Raw genomic sequence first — 22,195 nt, forward strand, 5'->3', positions numbered from 1 at the left:
ATACACAACGGGTGCTCACAGTACCAGGGTGGACTGGGAAATACAAAAGGCTCTAAAGACCTTCTATTTACCTCAAGCTGGCTACAACACGGACTTTTGCAACATGAGTGATGCTGGGGTGATGCTGGCGTTTCGCTCTTTGACTGACCATTAAATTTGGTATACAGGATTCTGCTGGGAAGCAGCAGGGTCCAGTATGAGGGCAAATATATTAAATGGTATCAGGTTGGTTCCCCAGACTCATGTCTTCACCCTCACCGATGCTGCATTTTAGGCATTATTGGAGGCATTCTCTGATACTGGTATTCATATCAGAACAACCCTACAGTAAACAGAGCAAACAGCACTTGTTGCTGGCTAGCTACTGATATGTTGGGGCTCCTGAAGTATGAGTTTACAAACCCTATTCAAACCACTAAAACCCTCCACAAAGCACAAAAGGTGGACAACGAGAAAAACAAAAATTTAGGCCTAGGAATAAATGCAATCAGGAGTTTAACTGTCTAGAATCTTTCTCATCTAAGGACGTAATGTACGGCGGTGCGTACCGACACTTTCCTCAACGAGCCAAGAAGTCTAGCTCACTTTTCATCACAAAAAACACTACAGCACAATGCATGTGAAAAGTGGACAACACAAGCACCACGCTTAAGGAAGGCTGTGTTAAGTTGCCTTTTAAGTGATCTTTTACAAGTCTACATTTGGGCCACCAAATTTTGGAGCTTGGTGGCCCATTGAGGGTGAGAATCTCTTGGCACCTCATGATTTGACTCTGATTCAAAGGGGCATGATGTGATTATAAAACAATTATCAAAGCATCCTGATGCATCAAGATTTTTCAGTGTTTCTTCTACTATTTTCTTGGGGGTCCAATGCACTAACAAGACCCCCCTTACCTCGTGAGGCAGCTGGATTTGCAAGATCACATGAGAATCTAACTTGCCAGGCTCCAAGTTATTTGTTTGTGGAAGCACCAGAGATCATGCGAGCCAGTTGGCATCCTCGAAGGGAATATTGGCATGGTGGGCAACTATGGGCGTGGTTTTATGTGTGACAGCAGCAAAAAGCATCAATGGAAACGACTCATCTTCAACAAACATTGGCGGTTCCCGAAGAGGTTAGCATAGATACTGTGATAGCATCAGTTATATCAGAACTGGAGAAAAAATCTTCATTGAAAGAAGAGCAAAGAAAGACACTGAAAACAGAAAATATGTTTTTGTTGTTCTTCCTGCCAGCTTAGGGTGAGTTGATCTAATTGGTTGAAATTAGCCTGTGTTATGTGACAGATGGTTCATCCAATCACCCACCAAATCTTTTTTGTGCCTGCCCTTTTCCAAACACTTGCTATGGGCTTTCCAGATGATTCTGTGCAACAAAACATCTGGCATGTCTGGTAAAGACCCCCACCCCTCCAGAATAATATTTTATTTGTTTTAAGTTGTGAATTCTTCCCATTAGGACTTTTATTATTAAGTTACACATTTGTTTCCTCTTCCTGTCACTAATTCCCTGCTATTTCTGCTGTCCGTGCAATCTAGAGGTCATTGATAATGTTCTATCAGGTTCACCTATCACAATAGTGAAGTTTCATATCAATTGCTAATTACTGGTCATGTAGGTTGTGACTAACTACAAGTTGTGTACTCCAAGGGATGGAAGCAGCTAAGGTGAGTGAGGCTTAGAAGCCAAACATGATGCGCATGTTTACATTTAGTACATTTTTCCATTATGTACAGTCTGATCTTACAAAACTGTTGCAGGGCATCATAATGTAGAGAATTGGGTTTTATATTTAAGATTACTGACTTTTCCCACATTGATTCATAATCTTTCAAGAGAGTATGAAGAATCGATTTTTCCTCAACCCCTACTGGCCTGTGTGCTCGCTGCTTACAAATATTATCCTCTGTCCCTGTATGTGTTCTGGACTGGCTGGACTGGGGAAATTTTGCAGAAGGCATTAAAATATTGGCATTTTACACAAGATTTGTTGGCTATTCCAAACAAACACTGATAAACACCTCCTCAACAGACTGCAAACGAACTGGTGAGAGGACTGCAGGCACCTAGTCTGTAGCTTAGCCTGAGCTCAGGGACAAGGGAAGTACTGGGCTCATTTTGTACAGAGGGTCAAGGGTTGTATCCTTTCCAACACATTCTGGGAAAGAAGCCAACTAGAGCAAAGAAAAAGCCTAAACTGCAGCCTCGGCGCAGACAGACGGCAGGCATTAGAGCACAGAAGCGGTTGGAAAACGGAAGGCTGATGGACAGAAGCCATTCGGTGTCCAGCTGAACACACACCTACCAGTCTGCTAAAGAGAGGACGGCCAGTCTGTCCTATCAGACACTGCGGCACAGGCTTTACAAGAGGTCAAAGATCATCATCATTGAAATGAATCTGAGAATGCAGGTTGTCTGTTGAATGAGGTTTGTCTTCCGACTGTAACTGTTGTTCCCTGGGGAGCATCAGGGGTTGTAAACAGCATCTTTTTCCCAAAACAACACTGAACCAACCATAAACAGTGACCAGCCAAAACATAATCTGAACTTAACTAAAATAACTTACCCTAACATCAGCCCAAACTGAGAGGAAGAAGGACTACAATTAGAGACGTCCAATCCGCAATCCAACCTGACACGACTGACTTTTAACTGGTCATAACTGAGTCAAAAGTGGTAAAGGTAGACGTGGTGTCCTGATCTGAGGCAATGATGCAATCTGTGAGAAACTTAAGATGGAGACGAGATGAAAGAAAGCCAAAAAAGAGACGAGACTTCACCTGGACTGAACACGCATACTTGCAATTACTGCAAGGGATATAAACAAGGTGGAAAATTACCTCCACATCATCATCAAAGTGTTTGCACATGTTTGGCCTTAAAAGCATTTAGTCTGTACAGACACTATAAAGCAGAGCTACAGCAATTAATTGATTATCAAATTAACTGCCAACTAGTTTCATAATCAGTTAATCAGATTTTGAGACATTTTTAAAGGGAAAAAAACCCTCAAAATTCTCTGATTTCTGCAACTGAAATGTGAATTTTTGGGTTTCTTTCCTCCTCTATGACAATAAACTGAATATATTTGGGTTGTGAGTAAAACAAGACATTTGAGGATGTGGTCTGAGGCTTTTGGGAAACACTGACTGACATTTTTCACCATTTTCTGACATTTAAAAAACAACTATTGATCAAGAAAATAATCAACTGAGTTGCAGCCGCATTGTAAAGTGACCTTAATTTGAAATAATGTTCTCAAACTTATCTGTTGGGTAAAATAGTGCCTGTTTAACAAATTTTAATGTATCTTGTTCTCCTGATGTAAGACGACATGTTTGTTTGGTAGAGACCCCAACAAATGTCACATTATCATGATTTTAATTTTCTTTTTTCAGTGAAAACAAAACCTGTGACGCAAAAATGATTAATCATATCACAACTTGTCAAAATAAAAATAATAATGAATAATAAATAATAATCATAAGTTTTTTTTATCATGTTGTGCAGCCCTGTTGCATACCAACTGTAAATTATGGCATGATCACAAAAGCAAGAGACAATAAAGTTTGAAGGGTAGCTCGATTTATTTATTTATTTTTTTAATTGGGGTTGTAATTATCAATAGTGAGCGTTTTACCTGCAGTAGATGGCAGTCAGCATGCCCCCAGTTTGGAGACGGTGCAGGAGGACTGTGCAGAAAGCCAAGCAATGTACTGCTGTGGACAAAGTCAACTGCAAAATGTGTTTTAAAATCTGTTTAAGTGCTATATTAAGAATATTTTCACCACTCTACTTTGCCATCAGACAGCCTTTTCAGACGGGACACTGCTGTTACACAAGACAAATATCGCTCTCTCCAAAGCAACCAGACTCCTTTGACAAAAACAGTAATTTTACCTCAAGGAACACAGGAGCTGCTGGTCTGCCGCTGCCAGGATCTGTTAGTTTGTGTTGCATGACCTTTTAAAGTGTTAGTTTCGATTCACCGAAGTCACACAATGACACAAACAAACTGAGTCAGAAATCTGACGTCAGCAGGCGTTCAAGGTGAAATTTCCAGGTGGGAACTCGGAAATTTCAATGTCCTACTTCAACTGGAATGCACCATTAGTTACAAGCATTTTTAACCCTGCTAAAGGTTAGCCTGTATGAGCGGGACCGTCATTTGCTCTGTTCAAAACACCTCCAACTTCCTATCCTGTCTACCACTTATAGATTTTTCTTACTTTATGTATTAGTTTGATTTTTGTTTATTAGTCTACAGTTTTATTCAAACAACAGACACTGAAGAGCTGCAGAGAGCAGCTTGGTTGTGCAAAAAATGCTAAAAGGTACCATGCTACTGCAGAACCTCCAAATGATTTTAAGATAAAAAGATGAAAAATCTGAAACTTTTGAAACCTTATTAAAAAAAATATTCTGAGATTTATGAGGTACTTTAAGATGCAATGCCACAGCGCCCATGAGATACGTTACATCAGCCCTCAAGTCCCACATTTTTCTTTCATCGAGCAGACTTAGCTGTCCCAGTTAATTCACTCTGTTTGTAATTGTCATAATTGGCCAGATCTGATCAGAGCTCAGGCCTCGTGGTGAGGGAGGAACGTGGGCTCACTGGCCACCAGGCCTGTGATCACACACCTACAGCTGGTTTTCTATCCGGAAAAAAGTTTACTTTGATGCATTTTCTTGTTTGAGTCATCAGTTTAATTCTGACAAGTTTCAAAAACTTGTAAACAAAAGTCCCACAGAGCCACAACTATCTAATTGTTTTGATATATTGGATAGAACAATTTGGCAGTATGACGGGAGTCAAAACAAATCAAGAGTCCTTTTTCCTGGAACTATAATCATGACGGATCTCTTGGCTGGGCTCTTTAGATGTGTACTTTTTTGTGTTCACATCAGTTTTGAAAAAAAGTGAAGAAATATTCAGGGTTTCCCCCAGCAAAGTTCTCAGGCCCGGTGATGTCTATCTTTTGATGGGCGCCTGCGGCCTGTGATAACAGAATCACGTCCAGAATCGCTGAATTGAGCATTTAAAAAAGCCGCAATGCAGATTTCACAGGGCCCTACATGAAGTCAGTGCTAAAAGCTGACTGGAGATTTGAAAATATTACTACATAATGTGCCGTTAAAAGCAGGGTTGGGTCCCGTTCACGTTTGAACTAATTTTGTTTTCTTTTTTGGTACTTTACTCTCTCTGCAACACCAAAAATGTAACCTCTATTGCAAGAAATTTGCAAGACCAAACTTCTCAATTTCAACATTGTTATTTGTTTTGAATATGTTCTTATTTATTTAGAGCATTTTACACACCACATGAAATAAAATCCCTCCCTCTCTCGTCTCAAATCCGTCTCTACAATCTGAAGCGAGTCGGTCTGTCATCAGGGCAACGCTGCTGTTTATGTCACAGACGGAACACATGACATCCTTCCTGTTAAGTTGTTGTTGTGAGCAACGCTGTGCGTCATACTGTAACATTTCCCCATTAATAGTCTGCAATTCACAAATACCGGTTTCATACTAAGGTTTTGGTCACAACAATAAATCTGAAACGTCAAATGTCATGTTGGTTAAAGCGGCTGAGTGGTGGCCAACGCTAGTAACAATGCTAAACCAACCAGGACAGTTATCACAGTGAAAAGCCCAGTTAATAGTTAAAATAACAACTTATCCAACGAGCCAATTCAGCATGGCACCAGAGATCACTGTTTTTTTTTTGTAAGCCAGACTTCTGTGACGTCTCAAGCTCTGTCATAATGAGCCCACTGTGTTGGGTTGTTAAAACAAGAAATGTTAAACTTATGCTAGAGAAGAGACATTTACCAAAAAGGAAACAATCCAAACTGATGTTAGCTTTGGGATGAATCTCTTATTCTTTTGGCAAATTTGCACATCTGTGTGGGCTGGGGCGCCTCAGCTTTTCACAGATACAAGTGGGTGGAGCTCTAAAGAAAAAAGGTAGGGAACCACTGCGTTACGGGTTAAGTTACACGGTTTAGGCGATGGCTGCAGGCGTGCTAACGGAGCAGCTCCTGTGGGGGTTAGCTTTCAGGCTATGAAAGCAGTGCGCTATTTAGCCATTAGATCTACTGTATTTTGTGTGTGGTTAGACGTTTTGACCTCGCCAGCTTTGCATTTCACATTACAAATGTTGCAGCGAGTGTTTTAAGTGGCCACTTTTGGTAAGTTTAACCACGTTTGCTTTTGGCTCGCCATCATCCTGACTCACTTGAACAAGCTGCGAGGTCTCTCTCTCTTTCTCTCTATACTCTCTTACTCTCTCACTCAGAAACTCTGGCAAGTATCAAACTTTGGTAGCAACTGATTTAATGTTAACTGGTACTCGGTACTACGCATGTCAGTCAGTCGGTACCCTTAAAAGAACAGTTCGGGAGCCAACCCCATTTAATACATCAACAAATAAAGTAGAGTTTTACAAAGAACAATTAATTGATTATTAAGTTAATCGCCAACTATTTTGGTAATTGAAAAAATTCTCTGATTTCAGCTTCTTAAATGTGAATTTGTTCTGGTTTCTTTACTCCACTATGCAAGTAAACTGAATATCTTTGGGTTGTGGACAAAACAAGACATTTGAGGACATCATCTTGGCCTTTGGGAAACACTGGCTGGTATTTTACACCATTTTCTGACATTTTAAAAGAAAAAACTATTAAATCAAGAAATGAACTGACCGATTAATCGACTATGAAATAATCATTAGTTGCAGTCCTAGTACATTTTTGGAATGCGGTTTTCAACAGTGAACAAAAGAAATTTAATTACAACTTCCCAATTTAAGCTTTCCAACCAGGCCGTACCACTGTTACTGTAGGTTAAAGAAACATATCAAAGTAACATCCCTTGAAAATAAAATTACCCAGGCCTTGTGGGGGGAGGTGAGTTTAGACCTGGAGGGCCACCAGGTTTGCAATACACTGGGGGGAAAACCTTGAATATCTTAATAAAAGCATCCGCTGAGGCTCAATTTGCTTCTGCAGGCCTTACTAGCATAAGTAAGTGCTGACAAACAGAGGTGAACATCCGTCCTCTTGACCCATGAAACTGTGTACAGTATCTGAGGGTTAACTCCTGTAGTTGGTTCATATTACAAACACAGTTTGCTTGTAAGACCTGCATGTGCACAAGGTCTTAGTGTGGTTATCTGGTATCTTCAGATGGCAGTGTTCTCACCTGCTGAAACAGGTGAAACGCTGAGGAAACCCTAGGGCTGAAACACGTCCTGTCTTTCTGCTCCTGTGCTACGTTAAAAGTGTTAAATGCTTAGCGAGCATGGATGGTTTAATTTGCCATATTGTTCTCGCCTGTCTAAACAAACTGAAGCACCTGAATACACTGCTCTGACTACGCCTGGTGTGACTAAATATATTAATGTAATTTGAAGGGTTGAGCAGCAGCAGTGTGGTCAGCGTACTTCTGTCGACAAAAACTGTATGCAAAAATATGCAAAACATAAGCACGCAGAAAGGTACAGAACTACAACAGACACCAAGATATTAATGTGAACCATAATGTGCACGTCATAGAAATGTTTTGCCTAAATGATCTCTATTCAGGGATTAGGCTGTTTATTTCTCTGGTCCTATAGAGCCCAGCGCTTAAATGTCTTAGTATATTCTGTCGTGTGGAAACGTTCTCAATATCACATTATTCTTTCATAGCTCACCTTAGCAGCGCTGCCTGTAACTCACCCCAAAGTTCTCAGATCACCTAACCCGATAAGAAACACTTTGTCAGCAGCTCACCAAATCTGTCTCTGCTTGCACTGGAGCAGTCTGTGTGGACATGTAGTGGCTGCTGCCACGTGTTCGTTCATTCAAATCAACTCTGGACAAAAGAAAGGAGGCAGGAACTCACTGTACAATTAGCCTGTACATAAGATACATCAGTCTTCTTACTATGACAGAAACACTGCTTCATCATCACCTGTTCTGATGCTTGTCTTATGTGACAGAACAGGGAAAGTGCACACAAATGGTTAATATACAGGTAGTTCTGACCAAGCAATCTGATTGGTCGACTAGGCATTTGGAGCGTGTTCAAATGAGCATGAGAACACACCGGGCTCATCGCTAAAAATCTTACTTCACCTAGAAGGAGGATGTTTTTGATACGTTTTTATTCATGAAAATAAATCATGAACCACAGCAGGCCTGTATAGACTATGACCTCCTGACGGACCTTCTTATAGCTGTTTAAGTAACATTTATAGACTAATTAAATAAACTTTCTTTGATGAATATAAATTATGGTGCTGTTCGAATGCTGCTAAACCGCCCCTTTAATACAGGTGCAGCCTCCCTTGTGTCCAACAAGACAGAGAGCAAACATTTTTAGGCCCACAGTAAAAAAAATGTTTTTGAGAGACTAAACACCAACATATATGAAGTATGTGAAAGTTTTCAGTACCCCTGACTGCTAGATAGAAGTGCTGTTATATATCTCAACTGTTAAGATTACTTTAGAGATGCACTGATTCCAATTTTCAGTCTTTCTAAAAACTATAATTGACAGCATTCACAAACATTTTTGCAAATGTTCTTGTAAGATTAAATTAGATGTTCATAATAAAACACTGACTATTAAATATTAACTAAATACTATTTCACATTTTCTCCAAAAGTCCTGCAGGTTACAGCCAGGCCTTATTATATTATTATATTAACATTAGACTTGCACCGATTAATCGGCAATGCTCGGAATCGGGCCGGTTTTCACGCGACTGGCCTTGACCGGTGACCGGCCGGTCAGCGTCACAAATCCGGTTCTGTGCCCATCATTGTCACACACATGTTCTGCACAATGGTCACGTCATGCGCACAGCAGACAAACTGACCGTGACGTCAACACAGCGCTGATAACAGCTAAACACTCTGACACATGTCTGCTTGAAGCTGGTGTCAGAGACAGATTCCAAGAACAGGATAAAGAGAAGACAGACAGTCTACAACGAGACAGAGCAGCTGACAATGTCGCAAAACAGCCGTAAACTCTCTCGCACTTCAGGCTAATGCTAGCAAGCTAGCAGCAGACTGCTGTTCACAGAGGGACAGTTAAAATCTCACCTCCTGTTCTGGCTGAAGAATAAACAACCTGTGTTGATGCGTCTCCTCAAACATTTTCTCATCCAGACTCCTTTAACTTCTGTGTCTGTTTTTCTCACGGCAAAGTTTTACTTCAAACTGTTGCACCGCGTTAGTGTCCGGTTTGTTTACATCCGCTTCCACAAAAGATCACGTGAAATCGCGTCCCGCGAAATCCCGCGAGATGATCTCGCGAGATCACGTTCACCCAATTCACCCATTTCATTAAAAACTATAATAAGGCCTGGTTGTAATCTGGATGATTTTGGAGAAAGTATTAAATGAATATTTAATAGTCAGTGTCTTATTATGAACATATTTACAAGAAAAGTTGTTGAAATGTTTGTGAATGTTCTTAGAAAGACTGAAAATCGGAACCGGCCAAAATCGGAATCGGTAGGTCAGACCCCTCAAAAATCGGAATCGGCTAAGAAAGTTGAAATCGGTGCAAGTCTAATTAACATTATGTACTAGAGGGAACATGATCTTGCGAGATCTCATGGAATCTCGTGGGATTTTGCAGGACACAATTTCAAGTGATCTCATGTGGAAGCAGATGTAAACAAATCTGAGACTGATGTGCTGCTACAGTTTGCTGCAGTAAAGTTTTCCAGTGAGAAAAACAGAAGCAGAAGTTAAACAAGTCTGAATGGGAAAATGTTTGAGGAGACGCATCAACACAGGTTGTTTAATCTTCAGTCAGAACAGGAGGTGAGAGCTCAGTTTGTGGACTGGAGCTAACATCAGCCTGAAGAGCTAGAAAGTTTATCGCTGTTCGGTGACACCATCAGCTGCTAAGCGGCTCCGTCTCCTTGTAGACAGTCTGTCTCTTCTTTATCTTGTTCATGGAGTCTATCACTAACATCGACTTCATGCAAGCGTGTGTCTGATCGTGTGTGTGTCTGTGTGTGTGGCTGTGACGTTACCATCTGTGTCGCTGCATGCATGACGTGACCATTGCACAGAGCCTGTGTGTGATATAAACGGTACAGAATCTGATATGTGACGCCGGTCGATCAGTGCATCCCCACACCTTAGGTTCTCAATCTCACTTGGAAGGGGAGAGTGAGATGAGGTGTTTGCATCTGGGAGCTCAGGTAACAAAAACCCAGTGGTGATTATAAACAAATAAAAACATACTTATGAATATTACATTCCATTTCTGCTATATTCCTGCCAGTAAATCCCTGCAAAGTCTTCATCATTATCCACAACAACCTCATTTACACAGACCCCTCAGGACAAAACACTCAGGCTAGAAAAACAAAAGAACAAAATACAACAGGCTTGCACAAAGGCCTACAGGTAGGTGATGGACTGTCCTTTTAAAAAGAAGTCAGAAAAGGAAAAAGATGCTCTGATCTACAAGATATTTCACTTCCACTTGAAAGCAGCGATGCACAGTGTACTGTGGCTCTGACAGACAATTCGGATCAAGTTGCAAACTCTGTTAGGAGCTATATATAGCTCACCAGGATATTGTAGATACACAAACAGCATGAAGCGCCTGTGTGTGCACACACATATACACACAGAAAAGCTGTAGTATCTCTCTGTGTGAACAGGTTTAAGTGCAGCATTATCACACAATATTCAACAGGCTGAATTTCAGCAGGGTCATGGATTGTCATAAGTTTACTGGGCTGGGACCACACAAACAGAGACAGAGACAGAGACAGAGAGAGACACACACACACACACACAGAGAGAGAGAGATAGATACATACAGACAGAAAGGGAGAGGGAGGAGGACAGAGACAGGAAGAGGGTGTGTGAGAGAGGAGAACACTTTTTTACAGTGTTTCGCTTTACAATTACAGTATAATAACTACAATTCTAATAGAGGAACAAACTGTTAGTGGTATCAACATATCAGTCTGACAACTAACTTGAACCAATGGTGGAAAGTAATTAAGTGCATTTACTCCAGTACTGTACTTAAAGGGATGGTTTTGGATAATTTAATGTGGGGTTGTATTAGTCAGTGAATTAGCTGCAGTAGACACCGGTCGACACGCCCCCAGTTTGGAGAAGCAGAGAGCAACAAAACGTACTTTAGACACTTAAAACAATAAAAACAAACAAATCAAAAATCAATATCAACTTTTCAGACTGAACAGGATCACAGTGTCTGTGGATAAACAACGTTGTTCATCCGGAGCTGACGTTAGCTGCCAGCCTGCTACACAGTGCAGCTAACGTTAGCAACACTAGCAGCAGCAGAAGCCCGCTCTGCTTGCAGGTTAATGTCTGCGTCTGTGCCGAATGTAGCTACGCAATAGTCCAGTCGAGTCGTCATATACCAGTTTTTTCTGTCACAGCCTACATTCAACCTTAACTTCATTTTCTACATCAAAATACTGACAAATGACACTGTTTATGAAGGCTGTTATGAGCTGTCATCTGTCTAACTTTGCTGATAACAACATCTGGGCCATCAGGTCATACGCGCTGGGCAAGAATGGCTGCAGTTAACTGGAATTGAACAAAATATTGATAAATAGTTTAACCGACAAGTATTTCTGGTGCCGACCAGCGAGGGTGGTGACGTTTAATCGTATAGTCGTCTAATTGCGCACATCCCTAATTGAGTTTTCAGTGTTTCCACTGGTCGCTGCTGAGGGGGAGTGACTTCACCTCAGTCAGTCATAAAGTGTGTAGATCAGCTCAGATCGTGGTATTATAATTACTGACAGGCTGTTGCTTGTGGTCGCTGCTACAGAAAAGAAACATGAAGTCACTGTTTATTCAACATTACTACAGCATCCTCCTGTACTCTTCACAGCAGAGCTGTGAAAACTTCAAGGACAGGTGGACAAGAGCCATCTCTTAAAGTGAGAGCCTTTTTTTCTTATTCTGTTCATTTAAAATGTTGGTCCTTCATAAATTAATGTTTCAAAAAACTAATGTGCAGCTAGAATTGTTTAAAATGAGAAAAAGATGTGTATTTTGTTGTGATCATTAATTATTAATAATTAATTAACTATGATTAATGATTAATCAATTATCGATTGTTAATGTGTTCAACTAGGCTAGCAATTATGGAAAATGCTCAAAATGTGCAACCTCATATTAGTAGTCTGTCAAGAAAAATGCAGCTGAAAATGTCACTTTTGACCCCAGTCTCCCCTACTCCTCTACTTCAGTAAAGTTTCAATGCAGGATTTTTACTTGTAGTGGAGTATTTTAGCAGCATGGTATTCAGACTTTTACTTAAGGAGTATTAACTACACACTGATGTCCACATGCCTTCACTAAGTGTCTTTCATCAGCATTTATTTACTCCCTTACATCAGCATCTGCCCCCAAAATCCAGTATCGATCAGGTTATAATTCAAATAATTTAAACCTAGTTACCACTAGAGCAGGTGTCTGGTCTTCCGCAAAAAAAATAAAATAAAAAAAATAAAAAGACTTCTGCTTTGACATCTAATAAAAATTGAGTCATGCACAAAAAATGGAAGGAAATATTATTAGATACTACAGCAGTAATCTGATTACTTTGAGGTGATCTTTTATTTGAGTGAATTAATATGATTTATTTTTGCCCGACCAAGGATGCAATTATTAGACTTTGACTTGTTGCATTTGATCTTACACCACGGCAGGAATTTTAATGATTAATCGATTTATTGACTTATTGCCATCATTGTATTCAAAGTTTATTAACTAGCAATGTAAATATTGTGTATTATTTCTGCAGAGCTCAAATGTTTTCTCATATTAATTGGCCCCATCTGACACCGATTCATTTTGCGGAGCGATTAATTATGATTCCGATTAATGATTAATCCATTATTGATTGTCAATGTGTTCAACTAGGCTATCAATTATGAAAAATGCACAAAATTTGCAACTTCATATTTGTAGTCCATCAAGGAAAATGTAGCTTAAAATGTTACAACTGACCCCGGTCTCCCCTGCTTACATACTTTTACTTCATTAAGTTTTCAATGTAGGACGCTGACTAATGATAATGTTCATAGTTGATTATTTTCTTGATTAATTGATTAATAGTTGTTTATTTTAAAATGTCAGAACATGATAAAAAAAAAATGTTCAGTGTTTCCCAAAGCCTCAGAAGACATCCTAAAATGTTTTGTTTTACTGTCAACAATTTTATTTAATTTTTAGTTTTATAGGCAGCATTTTAGGTTTTCTTGATCAGTTTTCTTAATTCAAGTTGTTTTAACTGTTTTTTATTTATAGTTATTTATAATTCACAAAGGTATCAGTTAAAATTGACTAATCCAGCACCCTGGTGTCATTTTGGATTTTATGCATATAAATAAAATTCTATCTATAAATATCTATATCTGATTTTTTTTAAACTCCCTAAAATCAGTATTGGTCCCAAAAATCCAAGTCAGGCTCTAAATATATCAGTTGTATTATTAATTAGTGCACATATATATGTTTGTTATATCATAGTGTATTTCAAGTAGTCTGATGGTTAGGAAGAAAAAATGTTACATTTGACCCCGGTCTCCCCTACTTACACACTTTAACTTCAGTAAGGTTTTGAATGTAGGACTTCTACTGGTACTGGAGTATTTTCTGTGTGGTATTAGTACTTTTACTATGGTAAAGGCTCTGAATACTTCTTCCACCAGTATTAAGTGCACGTTGAGTGCACATGAGTGTGTGTTGAAGTGACAGCAGGTATGATTATGCTCTGATTTATTGTCATTTTGGACAATAAAGTTTATTGACAAAGTGTAAAATATGCTGCCTCGATTACATATCTTTGTCATTTGAGGGATGACTGCAAAAAATGTGCTTTCATGTATATATTTTACAGTCTTTATATTTCATTTTTTTATAAAAAACATCAGCTGATATATCAATATATATTTTTTTTCTCCCTAATATCAGTATCGACATCAACCTCCAAAATCCAGTATTGAACAGGCTCTAATTTAAATAATTACAACCTAGTAGCCACTAGAATAGCTGCCTTGTAGGCCTGGTCAGTAAAGACAAAATCAAATATCGCCATACTTTTGACTAAATACCTTGATACCGATTTTGTGACAATATTGGATCAAATAATGACAATGTTTACAGTCATAGAGGACTAAAGAACCATGAAAAAAAATCACATTTAAGAAGCTGATATCAGAGAATTTAAACACTTTTCCTTAAAATAGAAAAAAAAACTCAAAACAATGAGGCAGCTGATAGTTGACAACTAATTGATCAATTCACCAGTTGCTGCAGCTGTGTACTACAATCATTATTAGTGAAAACATATCAATTTTGTCATTTATTGTTGCACTCATATGTTTCTTATATCCAGAATGACTAGGTTGTGTAAGAAGTCTGTGACTTATTAAGGAAAATGAAAAATGTTGCTATGGACCCTGGTCTCCCCTACTCACACACTTTTTCTTTTGAATGCAGGACTTTTACTTGTAGCGGAGTATTTTCACAGCGTGGTATTTAGTAGTTGTACTTCAGTAAAGGAGCATTAAGTGCATGTTGGTGTCCACATGAGTGCGTGTCGAAGTGACAGCAGGTATCGTTACGCAGTCTGTCACCTACTGAACACGGTTTAGCTGCTTCTTAGCACAAAACCATTCAAACACTGCTCTGTCAGATTAGCCTGCTGACAAGCTAATATTAGTAAATTACACATCTGGACCGAAATGTTCGTATCGGCAGCGTGAGACGGTGAAAACACAAAGTGGAGCAAGCACCGCATTGTTGCTAGTTAGGAGAATTTAAGGACACATGCCCCTGGTGTGAACCCCAGCCAGGCAGCGCTCATGAGTGGAGACTTGCTGCGCCAGCCAGGTCCACGGGCTAACTTAGCATGCTAATTCATGTCTTCGCTAGGCTACTTGCTCGTAAACTGACGTCGCTACACATCTGCAAGCGAACCAATGCTAGCTAACGGGATTTGAACTTTGTTATTGGCTTGCTAGCGACCCGAAGACTTCATAAAAAAAGGGAAGAGAAAGTTAGACGAGTCCTCACGTAAAGAAGACATATGCGGACAGCTAGCAAGCCTCGGCGGGGACAGTGTTTGGTACCTGCTGCTGTCTCAGATCACAAGAGGCCGATGTCAGGACTGACGGCCGGTCGACTTTCCCCGGAGTGGCCGCCGCTGCCGCCGCCGCTTGCTTGCTCGCTCGCTCCGCTCGCCCCGGCCGTACCACTGCCGCAAGATGGTCCCGATCCCCGGTGTTTGATGAGGAAAAAGGAGCTGGTGCAGTTTGACGGAGGTTCAGATGGTGATCAATAACAAACACGGCGGCTCTGGGCTGAAGTTTCGGTTGAAATCAGAGGACGCGTCACCTTGCAGCGGTTCATGACTCCCACTATTCAAGATGTAGAAGGGCAGGACGGTGCATTTCTCTGCGAGTCCATATCACTCCCAGCCGCTGACAATAATTAGTGTGGCCACACGGGCATCCGTATGTCACTGTACTGATGATATGTCACACTGGACTCAACCGGGCTGCCTCACAATGACTGCACTCAAAATTTATCACACTAATATTTAGCATATTTTAAGATAACGCGTGAAGTTAACATCATGAGATTATATTCTGTTAGACTTAAAAAAAAAAAAAGCCCCGTGACTGCTTTTCCTGGAACATGACAGTCAGCCAATCAATCAATCAATCAATCAATCAATCAATCAATCAAAACCGAAACCAGTTCTTCCTCAGATATCTTGGTGAAAATATGGAGTGCTTAAGTGCAAGTTATCTAGAGATATTTAAAGGAAATTGTCGTTGCATTTAATTAATGTTGTTTAATCATTTATTGACCCATATAAATAAATATACCGTAATTTTATTTCATTTTTATTTTTCATGTATTGTTTGTTCATGTATTAGTTTTAATGCTCATTATGTTTCTTGTCCTTTTGTTGCATTTTCTTGAAATTATGTTACCTTAGGTTTTATTAATTATTTTTTTATTAAGGGGAGCAGAGGTCCATTGTCCAAGCCTTGACCTTTCCATTTCTTTTTATTTCTTTTTATTTACTTAGTTTTAATTTTCTGGATTTTCTGCAGTTTTATATGTGTGCAATTAAAGATCAATCAAATAATACATATTATTTGTTTTATTACCATCTGATTAGGCCTGTCTGATTAAACCAATCACCCGTTCCATCTCAGATCATATTAATAAAAATAATAATAATAATTCTATTTATATAGCACCTTCCAAAACATAGTTAGAAAGTGCTTTACAGTGCATTTATATATCAGTATAATGGACACTATCCTGCAGAAGAGGACTGTGTGATCTCACATTCAAAGCAGAGGTACATCAGAAACACTAAACTGAGTTCTGACACTTAAAAGATAATTATGATAAAGAATTTCCACTGATTGAAGTACCTTCACTTAGATAAATGCATTTTCCTTTTTTTTAAATACACTGTAAAATTCACCAGCCACCACTGCACTTTAATTCAGTTTTATTTGTAAAGTGCTAAATCATGACAGAAGTTATCTCGAGGTCTAGGCTGGACTCTTTATAATATTATTTATTTAAAGAGAGGACCAATAGTTCCCATCAAGAGGAAGGGGAACTTTGTAATGGTCACCCCAAAGTTACTCAGAGTGAAGATCCAGTTGTTGCATTGCTGTTGTTCCAGATGAAGACTCCCTCTGGTGGTTTGGGTAGCAGAACAAGGCTGGCAACCAACACTTGAAGTGAAGGCATGTCTTCATATACTGACTGTGTTTTAATCAGCAGAAACACTAAAACTGAGCTTGGAAGCTGCTTGAAGCTGATTGAAATTGTATTTGCATTACTTTCATAATAGATCACTACCCGGTTCAATAGTTTGCTTTCCAGATAAAGAAAGAAAACAAGCTGCATATTGTCTCAGCCAGGTTATATAGGATGTTAAGTCAATTTACAGACAAGTGACACATTTTTGAACTTTGTTGTGTTTTTCTTTAATTCGTCACCTTTCGATGGAACTCAACCAAAAATATGTTATTTTATAACACAGTAACATCAGATTTAATGTGATATGAAAGTGAAATAATCATTTTGCATATATATGTATATAAATATGTAATCTACCACAGCTGTGAGGTGTTTGAAAAGCTTGAAAAGGCACTGTGAAAATTTGACTTTGGAAAAGGTGCAGGAACCAAAAGTTCCCATCAAGACCAGTATAAACCATTATAAAGTTACTCAGTGTAAAGATCCAGTTGTTGCACTGTTCTTTTTTTTTCTTTTCAGTTTAATACTCCCTCTGGTGGTTTGGGTGGCAGAAGTAGGCTTGGCAACATAGCCTCAAGTGAATTTGGGATAAAAACAAACGGCATGCCCTCATATACTTGACTCTGTTTTTACCATCTGTCCTTTCCATCTCAGACAACACATCTAATGGGTGAAGTCAGGTCATTTGGGACCCTTTTTGGTAAATCACTGAGAAAACCACCTAAAAGTCTGAAGAAATGCCTTAAGTGTTACTTTTAGAACTTGTTGTGGATCTCTGCTGTATTTCTATAAAGAAAGTCTGTTGCCAAGTAAACCCAGAAACACTTTAAGCTGAGCTCAGACACTTTAATTCATATTGATTCAATCTATCTCGGGGCCTAGACTGTACTCTTTATAAAATTATTCATAGAGACCCAGTAGTTCCCACCAAGAGCAAGAGCTTCAGGTTTGGGGGGAACCATTAAAAAGTTACTCAGAGTGAAAGTCCAGGTTGCAGTTGAAAACTCCCTCTGTTGGTTTGAGTAGTAGACCTGGGTTTGACAACATCCCCTCAAGTGAACTTTGGAGAGACTAGAATTACCTCCCTCATGGTTGCATGTGTATATATGACTTGTGTCCAAACTCATATATGTGGTGCAGATTTGGAAGGATTTTAATAAATGGTATTTTTGCAAAAAAAAAAGTTAGCACTACACATGTATGATTCCAGTGAATAATTTCCATGCTGTCTTCACGTAGAAACTATTTTTATAAAGGAGCACAGTGGACCAACAGAGAGCTGAACATTATGATATCACAGTGAATTTGACCTTTGACCTTTTGGATCTAAAATGTCATCACCTCATCATTTTATCCTGTTGGACATTTATGTGAAATAGTGCGTAAAATCTTGATTTATGGCCAAAAACATGTTTTGTTCTAATCAGTTCATCTTTGAGTTAAACTGGATGCTTGCACCACATTTGAAGAAATTCCATCCAGATGTTCCTGAGATGTTGTCTTCATAAGAATGGGTCAGATGTGACGTCACAGTGACTTTTGACCACCAAACTCTAACCCTTTAATTTTTATGTCTGTGTGGACATTTGTGCCAAATTTGAATAAATTCTGTCAAGGCGTTCTTGAGATATCTCCTTCACAAGAATGAGACATACATGCAGATGGATGGACGGACAACCCAAAAAACATAAAGCCCCAGCTGTCACCTGCACAGAGGCACAAAACGACTTTTCTTGCACATACTGACAGTTTTCTACCATCTCATTCTTTTTTCATCTCAGATCACATGTCTAATGGACATCATCCTGCGGAAGACGATCGTATGAGTTCAAATTCAAAGTAGAAGTGGGGTGTAGTCAGGTGATTTGACACTTTTTGGTAGATTATCACCGATACGTCTGAAGCCAGAAGCACCGTAAACTGAGCCCAGATAATAATTAAATTGAATTTTGATAGTGATCATACTCTTATAATATTATTTCCAATAATTCCAACTAAGATTGACCACTTTAAGTTTGGAAGACCATTATAAAATTACCATTACCATAAAGTAAACATTTGTTGCTCTGCTCTTTTTTCAGTTGAAGACTCCCTCTGATGGTTTGGGTGGCAGAAGCAGGCTTGGCAACGTACCCTCAAGAGAACTTGGGATGAAGGGATTTCTTGCACACTGACTGTGTTTTTACCATCTGGTTATGTCTGTTAGATACAGCAAACCACCATTTCGATCTCAGATCATATGTGTACTGGACACCATACTGCAGATAAGGCATGTATGATTTCAAATTCAAAGTAGAAGAAGGGTGAAGTCAGGTGATTTGGGGCACTTTTATTTTTTACAAGGAAAACCACCTTAAGTCAGGAATTCTCAAACTTTTCAATGTCAAGGACCCCCAGAATAGATGCACATTAGACTACATACCCCCAGTTTGAGAGGATATTGTCTTAAGAAATCCTCTCTGATTTACTTTCTTTAGTTTTAGGTTTGAAGAAAGAAACTCCCAAAAAATGTGATAAAAGTTAAAATATTCTATTCCTCCTTTTGCGGGGGGACCCCCTACAACGCACTCAAGGCCCCCTGTGGGTCCTTGGATCACAGTTTGAAAATGACTGACTTGTTGCTTTCAGAACTTGTTGTGGTTCTCTTGCCAAGAAACACTCTAAACTGGGATCACACTATTTCAGATCAGTTTTATTTGTATAGCACCAAATCATAAAAGAAGTTGTCTCAGGAACTAGACCATACTCTTTACAATATTACTTACAGAGACCCAATAGTTCCCACCAAGAGCAAGCGCTTCAGGTTTGGAGGAACCATTATAAAGTTACTCAGAGTGAAGATCCAGCTGTTGCACCGTCAAACCTGCTCTGTTTTTTTCAGTTGAAGACTCCTGGTGGTTTGGGTAGCAGAAGAAGGCTTGGCAACATCCCCTCAAGTGGATCCATGCATTTCTTGCCTGTATACTGACTCTGCTTTTAAGAAAGACACGAGTTCAGTAAATGCTTTATGCGGTATGTTACTTTGGAGGAGTTGACGGAGCACATGGGCCCTTACAATAGGTTCAATCCAGGAGCAGCATAAACATCTTGTTCCTTTCTGGTGCATGCTAGCGCTTTGCCCTAACAAAGTGTTTGGTATAGTCAAGAGGACCATGACCATCTGTTGTCCGCGCCAGGCAACAGATGGTGAAGCACCTACTGCAATGCCACCGCAACTGCCAGATGCAACCAGCAGAGATTTGCAAAGTTCTCCCAACATTAACAGGATCCCTACATATGTTTTCTGGAGATGAAACATCTAGCCTCCTAGTGGCTTGTTCAGAAGAGCAAGAAGTCAGCTGTCGATGGCCGTATAAAACAGAGGTGTCAAAAACTCCACCAGCCAGTCAAGTTTACATCCACGTCTGTCCAGACTCATATAAAGTATGCAGTGAAGTGAGTACTGAGTGCAAAATAGAAGTGAGAAACTTGCTGTTTTCACTTAGAGACTATTTTTACAGCAGAGTACAGAGGACTGATAGAGAGATGAACATTATGTCACTGTGAAGTTGACCTTTGACATTTTGGATATGAAATGTCAGCACCTCATCATTTTATCCTGTCAGATATCTGCGTGTAACTTTGTCATAATTGGTGTATGAATTCTTGAGTTACAGTCAAAATGTGTTTAGTGATGTGACCTTGACCTTTGACGTTTGACTTTGACCTTGGCGGGAAGTTAGAGGAAATTCTCTCGAGGCGTTCTTGAGAACTAATGCCTGTGGCCATGGCTGTCGCTGGCGTGGAGCCATTCAAAAAAAGGGTTTTGCTAAGGTTTTTGAATCACAGAGGTCCTTCAGCATACAGTCATGAATGTGCACCAAAAACATGAGGCTGATCAGTCCAGTAGTGTTTGAGAGTAACTGCGAACAAGCTGCAGGTTTGCTGATCACGCACACATGCATGCAAACACATGCAAGTCAGCTTGCGAGTGGGGATAATAACCGAACAAACAACATCACCTCTAAATTTTTCCCTTTCTGCACAAGCACACTGTGAAAATATTTACAATTCATCCATTTCTCAGGGCACACGATTTCTGCAGCCTTCAGCATTTCTTTACAAACTCACCCTCAGAGCAGGCTCTAGCTGTGATGCTGACGCTATTTCGCAATAGCAATAAGGTAGCCAACTTTCACAGCTGCATTGTGGGTCTGTTGGCTATGACTAAACCTGTCAGCAATTCATTAATCTTCTCTGTTTTCAGTTGTCCTTGCAAGTTCTTGTGTTTTTCACCACGATGAGTCTTGTATCGGTGCTGGATATTGTATTCCTTCAGCACTGAAAAGTCCTGTGAACACACCGAGCCAAGGGTCAGCAACCTGTGGTTACAATCTCCATTTGTAAACAATGTGTAGCCGATACACAGAATTTAAAAAAAGAGTTTTAATATTTTGTTAACTAAAATATACATCATAACTATGCCTACAGCTGAACGCCATTTCTTCTAAATTTTGCTGGTGGCTAATCCTGAGTCTCCCCTGGCCAACTTTGGATTTTGCCAAATCCTAAAAGGAGAAAAGCCTCAGAGGAAAAGAGAGAATTTAATAGTTGCAGCTTCAGACAGATTTTGTTCTCTTTTTTTGGCCAGAAGTTCAGGTTGCAGACCCCTGTACTAGACACACTGGACTCCCACTTCTTCTCTCTGTGAAGAAATGGGAACTGGTCCATTTTTCTTGGAAAACCAAAGTCCACTTTTCTCATTTTCAACAAAGGCATTTTCCATGACACACCTGCTCCAGAATGTAGGTTACTAGACCACCCACAATGTAGGTCTTTATCTCTTTATTGGTGAAATGATGATAAAAGAAACTGGAAATATACAGTTGGAAATCCTTGAGGAGGGAGCTGGAGTGATTTACACTGAGAGGAAGAGTAATAAAACAAATCTGCAGTGGATACGGGTCAGAGAGGAGCACTGAAAATAATCACAAACCACATGGAGGTGACTCGCCGCGACTCCCTGACCTGCAGACACGAAGCGAGAGCGGGCAGAGCGGTCAAAGTCGTGCAGGAGAGCGACCGCCTTCTTTGTGACCTTCTCCTTTTTAGACGAGGCAGAAAGAACCGGCATTAATCAGCTGCGCCATCACACCTGTTGGCATCAGACATTTTTAATCACTGAGTAATTAAATAGCTTGAGATTTTAATTATGCCACTGGGTAGAGATCTGCACTCTGCATTATTCTGTCGTTAGATGCCAAATCAGAGCGGAGCTCAGACTGGATTTAGGATGAGAGCCTTTTTTTTTGTTGTTTGAACAACTAAATTAAAGGATGAAGAAATATATACGGTTATTTGACAGAGGCATCTTGTTTTTCTTATTGTTCTTTTCTTCT

The 22,195-nt window shown here is 39.7% G+C and overlaps 1 protein-coding gene across 1 annotated transcript in view; it reads right to left on the minus strand.

The window, feature by feature from the left end:
- Positions 1 to 15,706, minus strand: part of bcl9l (bcl9 like) — a 55,638-nt gene extending 39,932 nt beyond the window's left edge. The window contains exon 1 of the mRNA XM_084717435.1: positions 15,155 to 15,706. The gene's annotated coding sequence lies outside the window, so the exon portion shown is untranslated. The remainder of the gene's footprint in view (positions 1 to 15,154) is intronic.
- Between the last annotated feature and the right edge of the window lie 6,489 nt (positions 15,707 to 22,195).

The sequence above is a fragment of the Lutjanus erythropterus genome, chromosome 4 (assembly GCF_056507025.1).
Source record: "Lutjanus erythropterus isolate fLutEry1 chromosome 4, fLutEry1.hap2, whole genome shotgun sequence".
Classification (NCBI taxonomy): domain Eukaryota; kingdom Metazoa; phylum Chordata; class Actinopteri; order Lutjaniformes; family Lutjanidae; genus Lutjanus; species Lutjanus erythropterus.